General features: G+C 35.8%; 1 protein-coding gene across 1 annotated transcript in view; it reads left to right on the plus strand.

The window, feature by feature from the left end:
* The first annotated feature begins 201 nt into the window (after positions 1 to 201).
* LOC146994172 (uncharacterized) overlaps positions 202 to 14,157 on the plus strand; it is a 51,328-nt gene continuing 37,372 nt past the window's right edge. Inside the window, exons 1-2 of the mRNA XM_085826930.1 lie at positions 202 to 220; positions 317 to 536. The gene's annotated coding sequence lies outside the window, so the exon portion shown is untranslated. The remainder of the gene's footprint in view (positions 221 to 316; positions 537 to 14,157) is intronic.

Raw genomic sequence — 14,157 nt, forward strand, 5'->3', positions numbered from 1 at the left:
CCATGTGGCTTTAGAAAAAAACACACTGTGTTCCTTTCAGCCAAGTCTTAATCTCGCTAGGTCACTTATGGATATGGACATTTCAATATGTACAAACATAAATAAGAGTTTTTTTTTTTTTTTTTTTTTTTTTTTTTTTTTTGTATGTGATTATTAGCTTCATGAAAAGCAAGTTCCTGATGAACTGCATGAGACAACAGTGTGTTAAATATGTTCTTTCGTGAGTTTTGTTTTAAGTATTTTTTAATTTTTATTTTAATTCAGAAATTTCATGCCTTTACAATGCTGATTTTCATGATAATCTGTGATATTACAGATACGTGAAGACAGTGAAGGTCTCACTAACTACCTTAAGATTTATAGAGACTAAAAATTGTATGGAGACTTCTAGGCATATCAGTTCCACGGCTTTGACAGAGCTGCTTGATGAAAAATCCTGTAATTGATGACAGTACGAGTGCTTTGATGTTGAAGCTAGAAGTTTGCCTCTGATTGTGTGAGAATCTGACCACGAAAGAAGGAATTCAATATTGAAGGTATGTTAAGTTATAAGGTATTTCCCACTTTCCTAGCGTGCCTTCGTGGTGTAGTGGTTCTGCTGGGCCGGTATTCCAAAAGTCTGGTTCGATTCCCGGCGAAGACGTTTTCTATTTTTCATCTTGCCTGCTTCCGAAGTAAAACCTAATGACTCTACAAAGTACCAAATGTATTGTACTAAAATGTGATGCTTGTTTTACTGAAGAAGACAGACTATTTGAGTATCACTTAGTAATCTTTATAAGCTTTAATTAAGAGAAAGGAAAAGGTAAATTTCTCTTAAAGAAAGTGAGTTTGAAATTTGTTTTGAAATTTTATTTGAATCAAATTGCAAAATTTCCTTATTCATTATCTATGATAGAGGTTCATTGTTGGTTAAGGGGTAAGGATTTATTAACGGAAATATATGTATGTACCATTTTAGCAAGACAGAGAAAAATGTGTGTTTAAGTGATTTGAGGTCTGATTAAGGGCTAAACACCCAATTTAGAAAAATAAATTCTTTTAATGTATCCAAATACTTACATAGTAATAAAATTACAGGAATCTCAGCGATGAGTTAAATGCGTACATGAACAAGAAAAACAGGAACTCTTTTGCAATCGCGCAGAGATGGGATTCTTATCGTGCATGCACGAGGAGGGAGAACTCGAAGCACTGAAGAAATGGGGGGGAGGAAGTAGCTCCACACCATCTTCCTTCCTGAAAAAAGAAAATCTGAAAAAGGACGGGGGAAAAATTAGTCTTCCGCAAATCGTTTGGGAAAGTGTACGCGACATACTGAACGAGTTTGATAATTTGCTTTCGCAGGAGCAGTTTTTTTAGGTTCATTTACTGGATAGGTTAGTTGCTGCAATGAAGCCTTATCCACATCAGTTAAACTAGGAGGTTCAGATACATCATGTGGGACTAAATAGGGGCTTTACTCTGTCGATAGACACACTGATATCATGTCCTTGTTTAGATATGGGTAAAGTTTTATCACCACGTTGAAGTACTTTCTACGGACCCATGTAAGGTGTACCCAAGGAGGGTTTTACTGTGTTCACACGTAGAAAAACATGAGAACATTTATCTAAGTGTTTATACATAAGTGATTGGTAGTAGCAGTCAGGTAAAGATGTTCTAGATTGTCATTCAATTTTTTTAGGAAGTCACTCCTCGGAATGTTGCTGTCAGGAAGCATAAAGAATTGTCCCGGAAGATGCAAAGTTTGGCCATACACCAGTTCGGCTTGAGAGCAGTTACTTTCCTCTTTGAAAGTGGTCGGAAGTTTCAAAAGAACTGAAGACAATGCGATAGTCAAGTGTACGAATGTGTGACACATTATGGATTGTTTGAGAGATCTGTTCCACCTTTTAATGATGCCGTTGGCTTGTGGGTGATACACGGTGGTGTGAGAAAGGCGAACACTAAAGTTCTTTGCTAGTTCTCGAAAGAGTTCACTGCAAAATTGGCTACCACGAACAGTAGTGATCTGGGCAGACACACCGAATCTTGAGATCCAGCCAGCATAAAGAGCAGTGGCGACGGTCTCTGCCCGTGTATCTTTCATTGGATGCACTTCAAGCCAGCAAGTATACCTGTCGATGCATGTCAGAAAGTAAGACATTCCTTGAGATGAAGGAAGAGGTCCTATCAAATCTATATTGATATGAGAAAAACATTCATCTGGAACTATAAAAGTGGTTAAAGGAGAGTGTACATGATGAGACACTTAAGCTTTTTGACATTGTATACAAGTTTTAGAGAAGTTTGTGACTTCCTTTTTCATTCCGTGCCAGACGAATCGGTCACTAATTAACTTCAGTGTTGCTTTAGGTCCAGGATTATGCAGAGCTAAAAAGACAAGTTTTCTATGACTGTCCTAAAAACAAAAGGACGGATTTTACCATGTGAAATGTCGCAATACAGTTCTACAGAACTCTCAGGCATTTTTAACTTCTTTAATTGCAGAACTGGATTTTCTTTGTCTAAAAAGGTTTAGAGTACAGTGTCACTCTGTTGTGCTTGCAACATAGATTCATACTTAATAGGAATGACATTAGCAACATTTCAATGCGAGAAAGAGCATCGGCTGGTCCATTTTCTGCACCACTCACATGCTGAATATCAGTAGTGAACTGACCGATGAAATTAAGTTGATTAATTTGTTGAGGTGAGAGCTTGTCATACTTTTGGAAAAATGTTTTTGTGGATGTCTTATGATCTGTAAATACTGTAAAGTTCTTACCTTTAAGCAGATATCTGAAGTATTTGATAGTGACAAATATTGCTAACAGCTCTCGGTCATACGTACTGTACTTTTGTTCCGTATCGCTCAATTTTCTGGAGAAAAATCCTAATGGTTTCCATGTTTCAGCTTTGAGTTGTTGGACGCAAGCGCCCATGACTTTGTCTGATGCGTCGCATATGAGAGCAATTTTCTTTTTTGGGTCTGGGTGGACTAAATTTGTAGCCTGTTTCAGAAGCTGTTTACATGACTCAAAGCCTGTTTCAGTGTCTATTGACCAATTTGAAGATATTTTGTCATTTTTCTTACGATGTCCGAACATACCATTTAAAGGAAGTTGAACTTCAACAGCATGATTTAAAAATCTCCTATAGAAATTAAGAATTCCCATAAAACATCTGAGTTCATTAACAGTTTTGTGTTTGGGAAAATCTTGGATAACTTTAATTTTTCTGGTAAAGGAATGATTCCATTTTTGTCGATAATGTGACCTAAAAAGTTTACGCGTTCTGCAGCAAATGTGCATTTAGAAAGGTATGACTTTTATTTAATCTCTTTAAACTTCTTCGATATATGTTCATCGAGGGATGATGAAGCAATCAAAATATCATCTATATAGACGAAACAGAAATTTAAATCTGACAGAATTTGATCGAGTAATCTTTGCATGGTTTGCACAGCATTATGTAAACCAAATGTCATGTAGTTGAACTAAAATAATCCAAAAGGCGTAACTATTGCTGTTTTTGGTATGTCCTCTTTATTCATTGGTACCTGGTAATATGCCTTCTTGAGGTCTAATGTTGAAAAAACAGTTTTATTGCTCAAATTGGATGTAAAATCATGTAGATATCTAATTGGATAGTTATGTGGAACAGTGATTAAATTTAATTTACGGTTGTCCCCGCAAGGCCTCCAAGACCCATCTGGTTTTTTTACCATGTGGAGAGGACTACTCCAGCAGCTTTTAGAAGGGCTACAAATGCCTTTTTGCACTGAATAAGTGAATTCTGCTTTTGCAGCAGCCATTTTGTCAGCTGCTAGGTGCCCAGCCTTAGCTGCTACTGGAGAACCTTTAGTTTCAATTATGTGCATTATTCCAAGAGTATTCTTATCCAAAGCCTGTTTTAGAACATCTTGAAACAGAGAATCATATTTTTTAAGTAAATCATTAAACACATGTAATGGTTGTAAAACTATAATTTTCGGTACAGTATCCCGTGATATCTTGCCATCTGACTCAACGTTAGTCATCCTGTCAATTAATTTTTTGGATTTCAAATTAACAATAATGCCATAATTACTTAAAAGTCTGTGCCCGTAATTGGTCGTGAAACATTAGCAATGGTAAAAGTCCATGGAAAAATTCGGCATAAATCTATGTCTAAATTGACTAAACGTTTTCCATATACATCAATTTTGCTACCATGTGCTGCAATTAAATTGAGCAATGATGTTGGTTTACATCGGTCTTGTGAAGTAGGAGGCAAAACAAACAATTCAACTCCTGTGTCAACCAAAAACTGTGTTCTTAAAGGTTTTTCATATACAAGGAGGCGACAATTATTCTGGCCTATGGTGTTTGTCACCACACACGCTTTGCCTTTTAGTTTTCCCGATTTAAAAGTGTAAGGTTTGTTGCATTTAATGGCTTTTTCGCCAAACTTGGTGTTATACCAACACACGGATGTGTTTTTGGTTTGTTTATTCGTGGGCAAGGATCAGGATCTAGAATTAGAATGATCACGAGAGTGAGATCAAACACGAGAATACAATGTAAGAAGTTTATCTACTTTTTTATTTAAATCAGGTATTTGTTTCTGTAAATTATCTAAAGCATCATTTGTATCAGTAGAATTAGTTACTTTCGATTTCATGACCATTTCATGAAGCTGAGCAGGACCTGTGATGTCAGAGATTTTGTCAGCCATAGCTGCTAATTTTTTAAGTTTGATATCAGAAGAGGTTAATATGGCTTGCATCTGGGCTAGAAGGCATTGAAGCCAAAAAGATTCTAGTAATTCAGTTCCGACGAGCGGTCCCGCCAGTTCTTGCATTTGTCGAAGTAAAACAGATGGGCGTATGTGGCCTAAATCGATGTCTCTCAAAAGTTTTTAAAATTTTTCTTCTTCAGAGTCAGAAAATACTTCAATTAATCTTTTTCAAGAGTGTCATAAGCATCAATAACTGGAGGAGAATCAATGATATCACTTACCTGACTTAGCATGTCAGTCTCGATGTGGCCTACCACTGTATGGTATTTTGGGATTTCAGCAGTTATCCCACTGTTAAAGAATTGGCTTTCAATCTGGTGAAACTAAATACTTGGATTATCTTTCCAAAACGATGGTACATTAACTGAGATTCTGTTGATTTCAGATGCTTGCATTGAAACGATAGTATCGTCGTTAACAGACATGTTCGAACGATTAAAAATGTGTTCTTCTTAATGCCGTAGTCACCAATTTGGTTTGTGATTAAGGGTTAGACACCCAATTTAGAAAAATAAATTCTTTTAATGAATCCAAATACATACATAGTAATAAAATAACAGGAATCTCAGCGATGAGTTGAATGAGTACATGAACTTGTAAAAATAGAAGGTAAAAGTTCTCTTTTTCAGTCGTGCAGAGATACGATTCTTATAGTGTATGCACGAGGAGGAGAACTTGTGGTGATGGCGATAAGGAGCGCGCCTTGCACCCTCCGATAAGTGTGGCAACCCGAGAGGAGAAGTTTCTTACGAGTAGCGAGCAGAGCGAAACAGGCCGGCTGTCGGGGAGTGTGCGCGAAGTTCCGAAATAAAGCTTAATTTTTATTGTGCACTATGTCTTGTTAATATTTATATTAATGCAGTAAGAACATAATCTGCGATATGGAATTCGAGGATTGATGGTAAAACATATAGGAAACCACCATAATGGTAACCCGGACTGTGGCCATATGAACAGTTCTCAAGCACTTTCGGTTTTGACTACAAGCCATCACTCAAGATCTCCAAACCAGAAGTAATTGATTACATCGATTTTCATCCTCCGCATCACAGATGAGTAGTAATTATAGATCATTTTATAATTCTGTTTTCTACTTATCATTTAATTTCATTTTCTTTAGTTACATTTTTGCTTTTATTTTGGCTCAAAAACCTTGCACAATGTCTGATATTCATGCCGTCCAAATTCCGGTTTATAACCGATCAGACCCATCTTTATGGTTTATCATGTGTGAAAGTATCTTTACTCTTGCCACCCCCAAACCTATCACAGAATCCATTACTAAATATAATTATGTAGTTGCTCATCTACCTCCAGATATTGCATCACTAGTGAGGGATTTACTTATGAAACCAGACCCTATTGATCCATATACAAAGCTCAAAACTGAGTTAATAAATCGATCAGGAGAATCTTCTCAGCAAGAAATTCGCCAATTATTATCTGGAGACTAATTAGGCTCTCAAAAACCTTCCGATTTGCTTAGAAGTATGAAACGTCGAGCAGAATCTTTAAATGTTCCTGATAACTTAATGTTAGAATTATTCCTTCAACGTTTGCCTTCAACTGTTCAGTCTATTTTGGCAGGGGTTTCCAATTTAACTGTAGATAAAGCTTCAGAAATTGCCGATAGAATTTTAGAAGTAAATCCAACCCCAGGGACTTGTGCCGTTTCTCGCACAGTCGATCGGTCTCTTGAGGATAAATTATCTAAAGAAATAGAAAAATTAAACAAACGTATTGATTGCATTCCTCTTTCTCGTGGTCGCTCGCCAAATCGCGGAGATCGCAATAAGGAAAGAAGCAATTTGGAAAGGAGAGATTATTCTGTTTGCTGGTATCATAGACGTTTTGGGAAAAAGTGTAGAGAAGACAAATGTACAAAACCTTGTTCATGGCAGGGAAACGAAACCAGCAAAGAATAGAGGCGACTTATTCTTTGCCTCAAGTTTCACGTCGCCTGTTCATTCGTGACCGTAGAACAAACCTTTCATTCTTGGTCGATACCGGCTCTGACGTGTCCTTACTTCCAGCAAATAATTCTCAAAAACGGAATTCGTCCCAACAAACACTTTTCGCTGCTAATTCTTCCACTATTCATGTTTAAGGTCAAAAAATACTTTCTTTGGATTTCAAATTAAGACGACAGTTTACATGGACTTTTCTTATAGCAAATATTAGTACACCCATTCTTGGAGCAGATTTTCTCCATTTCTTTGAATTGGTGCCTGATCTCAGAAACAAATGTCTCAAAGATTTAAAAACGCAGTTTAAAACCGTCAGCTGCATGAAAAATGCAAGCATTTATTCAGTAAAAACTGTATTTAGTGATACACCATATCACAAAATTTTAAAAGAATTTCCTTCAATTACTAGATTACCAGGTCCTAACCAACCTGTTAAACACAACACTGTTCATTATATCATAACTAAAGGTCCTCCTGTGGTTGCAAAACCTCGTCGGTTAGCTCCAGATCGCTTAAAAATAGCAAAACAAGAATTTCAAACTATGATGCAATTAGGGCATTTGAGACCTTCGAGCAGCAATTATGCATCCCCACTTCACATGGTTCCAAAAAAAGGAAGTCTGGAATGGAGACCTGTAAGAGATTATCGAGCATTGAATGCTCAAACAATAAAAGACAAATACCCTATTCCATGCTTAGCCGATTTTACTGCTGCATTGCACGGTACTAAAATTTTTAGTCATGTTGACCTGATTAAGGCATACCATCAAATACCAATTAACCCAGCTGACATCCACAAAACCGCCATATGCACACCATTCGGTTTATTCGAAAGTACCCGTATGCAATTCGGCTTATGCAATGCATCCGCGACTTTTCAACGTTTTATAGATGAAGTCACGGGGGATTTAGAAGGTGTTTATGCTTTCCTCGATGACTTGCTCATAATCTCTAAAGATTCTGAGGAACACTGCAGGCATTTGAAAGATTTATTTTCCAAACTTCAGGAATATGGACTTTGCATAAATGTTTCAAAATGCACCTTTGGTCAAACGTCTATTGATGTGTTAGGTTTTCACCTTAGTGAAAACGGAATTGAACCTCTTCCTGAGAAAGTCAAATGTATTTTAGATTTTCCTCAACCTACCACTCTCACTCAGCTTCGCCGATTTTTAGGCATGTTTAACTTTTACAGATGTTTCATACCTAAAGCAGCACATATTCTTTCTCCTTTAATAAAATTGTTAGAAGGCTATATTAATAAAAAGAAATCTCGTTCTCGTGTTCAGGATTCATCCCCACAATTAAATTGGAATGAGAATGCTGAACAAGCCTTTATTGCTGCCAAAAATGCCATTGCTCAGGCTACCTTTTTGAGACACCCTATTCCCGGAGCCCAGCTAAGCATCTGGGTAGATGCCTCAGACGTCGCAATAGGCGGCACACTTATGCAGTTGTCTCAACAAACATGGGAACCTATAGCATTTTTCTCTATGAAACTCAATAAAAGTCAACAGAAATGGTCCGCATACGATAGGGATTATTTTCAATTTATTCTGCAATTAAGAAATTCCGACACATGTTAGAGGGCAGAAATTTTATAATTTATACGGATCAAAAACCGTTAATATACGCTTTTAAACAGAACCCTCATTAATGTTCAGCTCGACAATTGCGCCATTTAGATTTTATTTCTGAGTACTCTACTGATATTAGGCATGTGCAAGGTCCAAAAGCGACTTTGCAGACGCTCTTTCAAGAATCGAAATTGATTCCATAACAAAATCTCCATTTTTGGATTTTAAAAATTTTTGGAAGCTCAACAGCATGATCCGGAGGTACAAGACCTTCTCAAAAACAACACATCATCTTTAAAACTGGAATTCAAACCATGCCAATATTCTGATGGTAATATTCTTTGTGACATATCAACAGACATTCCTCGTCCATTTGTTCCGAATTCCTTTCGCAGACTCATCTTTAATCATCTGCATAATCTGTCACATCTAGGAATTGCAGCTACTACGAAGCTTATTTGTTCTTGTTATGTATGGCCCGATATGAAACGTCATATCAAAAATTGGGTGAAATCCTGTGAATCTTGCCAAAAGTCGTAAATTACTAGGCATACTAAACCACCACTAGGCTCATTCTCTCTTCCTGATGCTCGTTTTTCAGAAATCGATATGGATATCGTCGGACTGTTACCTCCATCAGAAGGCAACGTGTACCTTTTGACTCTAATAGATAGATTCTCCAGATGGCCTGAAGCCATTCCCATCCCAGATATGAAAACGGAAACCATTTGCAGAGCCATCTTCAACTGTTGGATATCTCGTTTTGGCTGCCCATCAATCATTACAACAGACCAAGGTTCTCAAATGAGATCCGCACTTTTTGCAGAATTTACGCGCATTTTGGGTACGAACAGAATCAGAACAACAGCCTATCATCCAATGTCCAACGGCATTGTTGAACGATTTCATCGACATTTAAAATCTTCTCTCAAGGCTCACAAGACCAATAACTGGACTGAAACACTACCAATTGTTATGCTTGGTATTCGGACAGCCGTAAAGGAGGATCTACAGTCATCTTGTGCTGAACTGGTGTACAGCACAACTCTCAAGCTGCCTAGTGATATGATAACGTTATCTAAGATATCTCCGTATGACACTCAATTTATAACGAATCTTCGGCATAGAATGCAACAATCAAATCCAATAGCAACATCTGCACATTGCCAAGAAAAGTGTTATGTAAGTGCTACCTTAAAGTCGTGTACGCATGTATACTTACATGTCGATCGAGTAAAGCCACCTCTGTGCCAACCATATACAGGTCCGCATAAAGTCCTTTCTAGAACGGACAAAACTTTCACAATTGATATTAACGGTCTGAAATCTACTGTGTCTATAGACCGTGTGAAACCAGCCTATTTGCTTTCGAACTCTAATTTGCCTGAACTGAAAACAAATAAAGACTTAAAGACAGTTCAGCAGAATAAATCTGCAAACGAACTCTCTAAGACACAAACCGTCACCAGATCGGGAAGACACGTTCACTTCCCTAAGAAACTTGCTTCTTACATAACAATTTAAAACTTTTTTGGAAATTCATATCGTAACATGTTTTTTCTTATTTCATGTTTGTTATATGTGTCATTACCTTATTATATATTGAATTGCATTTTGATCTTTTCTAATTTTATATTCTAATTTTGTAATTATGGAAAAAATACCCGACAGTACGGATCCTCTGAGATAATTTCATAACCTGATGTCGTTCCTTTGAATAGCCATCAAAGGAACTGGGAGGGGAATCTGTGGTGATGGCGATAAGGAGCGTGCCTTGCACCCTCCGATAAGTGTGGCAACCTGAGAGGAAAAGTATCTTACGAGTAGCGAGCAGAGCGAAACAGGCTGGCTGTCGGGGAGTGTGCGCGAAGTTCCGAAATAAAGCTTAATTTTTATTGTGCACTATGTCTTGTTAATATTTATATTAATGCAGTAAGAACATAATCTGTGATATGGAATTTGAGGATTGATGGTAAAACATATAGGAAACCACCATAAACTCGAAGTGCTGAAGAAATGTGGAGGGGAGGTAGCCCCACAGTGGCAAGAGAAGGTAGTTCATTGTGAATTATTTGAACGGCATTTCATATTAAAACTCAGTTAGATTCAGTGTCAATAATAATTTAATATTTATTTAAATATAATATTTACAACATAAATATAATCAGTAATATCTCTTATTTATACTATCAGTGCACTATATCTTATTGTGCGAGTTGTTTGAATGTAGGTATAATAGAGGGTTTTTTTTTTTTTTTTTTTGTGTGTGTGTGTGTGTGTGTGTCTGTAGAATTCTGAGTGGTTATGAAGTGTTAATGCAATTAAATGTTATACAATCCTATATTAAGACAGATTCTGTCTATTAGAAATCAATTTAGTAATTGGGATTAAATCTAGAACTTATTTGAAATATTAAAACAGCCCATATAATGAGAGCGACACACGAGGAGGTTTTCAATTAACTGAGGATTTTGGTCTTGATCTGGGGAAACCATAATTAAGTAATATAATTAAGTGATATAATTTTAAGTAGTAAAAGTTATGAAGCAGAAAAGGTTAAGGCTGCTCTTGACTGTTATTGAGAAGGAAAAAGAGGGAGAGAAGAAAGAGGTTAAGAATTACAACTGCAAATAATACTAAGATATCCAATTCCACTCTGTGGGATATTCAGTTTCCAAAAATTCCAAAATTTGATGTTAAGGTATCCGATATTAGCTTATTTTTAGCTTTTTTTAATTGCAAAGCTTATGACTTTATCAAAAACTGAATATTCGACCCCACTGTTTTGCAAATGGAAGAAGGGCAGATAATAATTCAAGAAACAAGAGGAGATAACTCTAAATTCAAATTGGTTTTGTTGGATCATTATCATTTAAGCCCAGAAGCCCTTAAACAAAAATTTGTGTAAGTGTAAAAAAAAGCCAAACTATAGGTGAAAAGATTTTATGTATGAATTGCAGACTTATTTTGATGGTTGGGTTAAAGGGTTAGAAGTTACTGTAATTTCCAGTAGATAAGCCACCCTGGTGAATACGCCGCATTCAGGATAATTTAAAAAAATTAAAAGTTCATCAGATAAATTGCATCGCCGTACATGCCACAGCAAAGCATTCTGAAACATGGCACTTAATATTCAATTATTCAGAAATTCCTTGCCATATTGATGTAATGATCATTGATAACATTTACAGCATAACTATAATCAGTAATATATACATAAATAAACATCTTACCTTTAACTTGTCGAAAGCAAACTCTAATGATTTCTAATAAATACAGCACAAAGTCTGTTGTCTGGAATGATCCAAAATCTGGACCTCAAAACCGCCAACAAAATTTTTCTCTTAGGCTTTACGCATGCACATTTGATTCCCCCTTCCGTGCATAATAAGACATCTGGAAAGTCGCGATTCTTAATTTCACTTTGACACTAAATAAAATAACTTGTTATTGAAGAAACAATCATTTTAGCATAAATTTGTACCATCACTAATTTGGCTCTGTTGCTGCGTATGTGTTTTGTCATATATCTCAAACCGAAACATTCCACATATAGATATATGGTTGACCTGATGCAATCTGGCGAATCATTATTTATTATACTTTTCTTTCATCACCGCATGTTTATCAAAACATGACAACTTGAGTAAAGACTCATGTAGCGATGCCTAAACAATTTTTTTATGTTAGTAATTGAATAATAAAGGAGTATAGTAACCTTTTATGTTGACGATCAGCGCTTTTATAGCTTGATGATGATTACAGATTTAAGTTAAACGTGCTAAAAAATGTTGATGAGGAAAAATTTACCAAAAATTTCTTTCCATATGCTAAAAATAGATTTTGTTGACTCATACATCCAAAGATTACATTTAGGGCTATTTGAATTAAAAATAACTGATTTGTTATTCACCCAGAACTAGCGCCAGGCCTCATATGGCCACACTGAGTTGCAGAATTTAGGACCCACATAGACTGCATTAGGCGGTAAGATATCTAGCGCCAAGCCTTAAGCATGTGCAAGAAATAGACATATGTATAATAAATAACTAAACTAATACAATTCAGGCTTAATTGTCTCAGTGCGCGATAGAAGCAAAATAAAGTTTAACGGAACAACTTGTCGTTAGACGCCAAGCTCATGATGCCTAGCCAAATATGCATGGCGAAGAATAGCTAAATTTGATGATGACAGCCACGAGTTTTAAAGGTTTTCGGATATTGCAAAACAAAGGTGAAATTTTCCAATTAACGGATTTTTTAAAGAAATGTGGAGAAGCGGTAATAAATGAAGATGATATAAAAGAAGTTTTTATAGCATGAATGTCAAAATCTGTGGTATAGTTCTAGATCCAGAAAATACCGCTTCCGATAATGAAGAAAGTGACAAAGAAGTTGCTGAAAACGATAAAATTTCTATTGACAAGTTAGTCAGAATTCTCGAAACAGCAGTTACAGGACTTCAGCAATATAACTAAGCAAGAGATATGTCAGTCTTTAGAATTAAAGAAAAAGTATTAGCACAAAAAAACAAAGCAACTTAAAACAACTTGCATTGAAAGAAAATGTTTAATAAGGTAAATAAATAAATATTAGGCTTTTTTTCTAAATTTTGATACCCTTTAGTTCATAAATACTTCATTTTTCATAAACCACGATTTCATATTTTTAATTTTATAATTTCTACATGCCATCTTACTAGATTTAAACTGATGATCTATTATCTGGAAAAATCCCAAACCCGGAATCGCCGAAGTCCCAATGAGTCCAGATTTCGGACTTTGTACTGTATTATTTTTATTTGTTCGATAAACTTCATTTAACACCACAAATTATCATGTTATGAAAAAGAATACTTAAATTAGATAATCAAACATAATTTTATATTTTATAAAATTATGTTTATCTAATTAAACTCCATTTATTTATATCGAACCTTTAACATCTGACTCATCAAAGTCAGTTCACCATTCTGTTTGTTCTAATTCGCTTCTATCAACATTGCTATCTTCTCTTTGATTTTCTTTTTGAATGATTTCCGATTTGATGAAAGCTGGTATGGTTGTATCAGCTTGGACTGATTTTCATGCTGTATCGATCCATAAGGCTCCGTATATGAAGCTTTTCTCGTTCGTCTCGAGTTTGTGAAGGAAGGGATTCCACTTTGCATCCATTCTTCTCACTGCTTTCATATTTTGTACTTGAAAATTCTATTGATGGTGAGATCCAGCAGCTGTAAAATTTTTGTAAACTCAGCTGTTATCACTGAGACATTGCTGCTCTAAGTTTTTTTTCACTTCAGATTTTACTTTATCTGCTAAATGGAATTGCATTAAATCCAGTACAATGAGTCAAAAATTTTAATGCCCAATTGTTGAGCAATTACTTTTGCTTGAAGGCGAATTCTAACTGTTAACACTGTTAATCCACTTTCTCTCTGCTCTGTTGTTTATTTCTCTAAACTGTCTTTCTATGACACCAGTTCGACAAGGTCTTTTATTCTGAGATATTTTCTCTCATTTGACTTTTTTGAACTTCCACTGCCGAATGCATCGCTTGTCAATTTAAAATTCTTTAGCCTCAGCACAACTTCCAATTTTATCTTTTTCTTTACCACCGAAAACTTAAAAGCAGCTGTATAAGTTTTTGTTTGAATGGGATCCATAATAATAATAAATAATTTTAAAGTTTGAATTGTAAGGTAAGAAATAAGCAAGCTGCAAAGCAGTAAAAATGTATAAGAATGTATGTATAAATACCAGGGCTTTGGAGTCGAGCAGATTTTTGGGTAAAAGGAGTTTTGATTTGGAGTCACTAAAAAACACATCGACTCCTACTCCAGTTTTTGT

Source organism: Stegodyphus dumicola, chromosome 11 (assembly GCF_044657685.1).
Source record: "Stegodyphus dumicola isolate Sdum_Otavi_A_Nest chromosome 11, ASM4465768v1".
Taxonomy (NCBI): Eukaryota; Metazoa; Arthropoda; class Arachnida; order Araneae; family Eresidae; genus Stegodyphus; species Stegodyphus dumicola.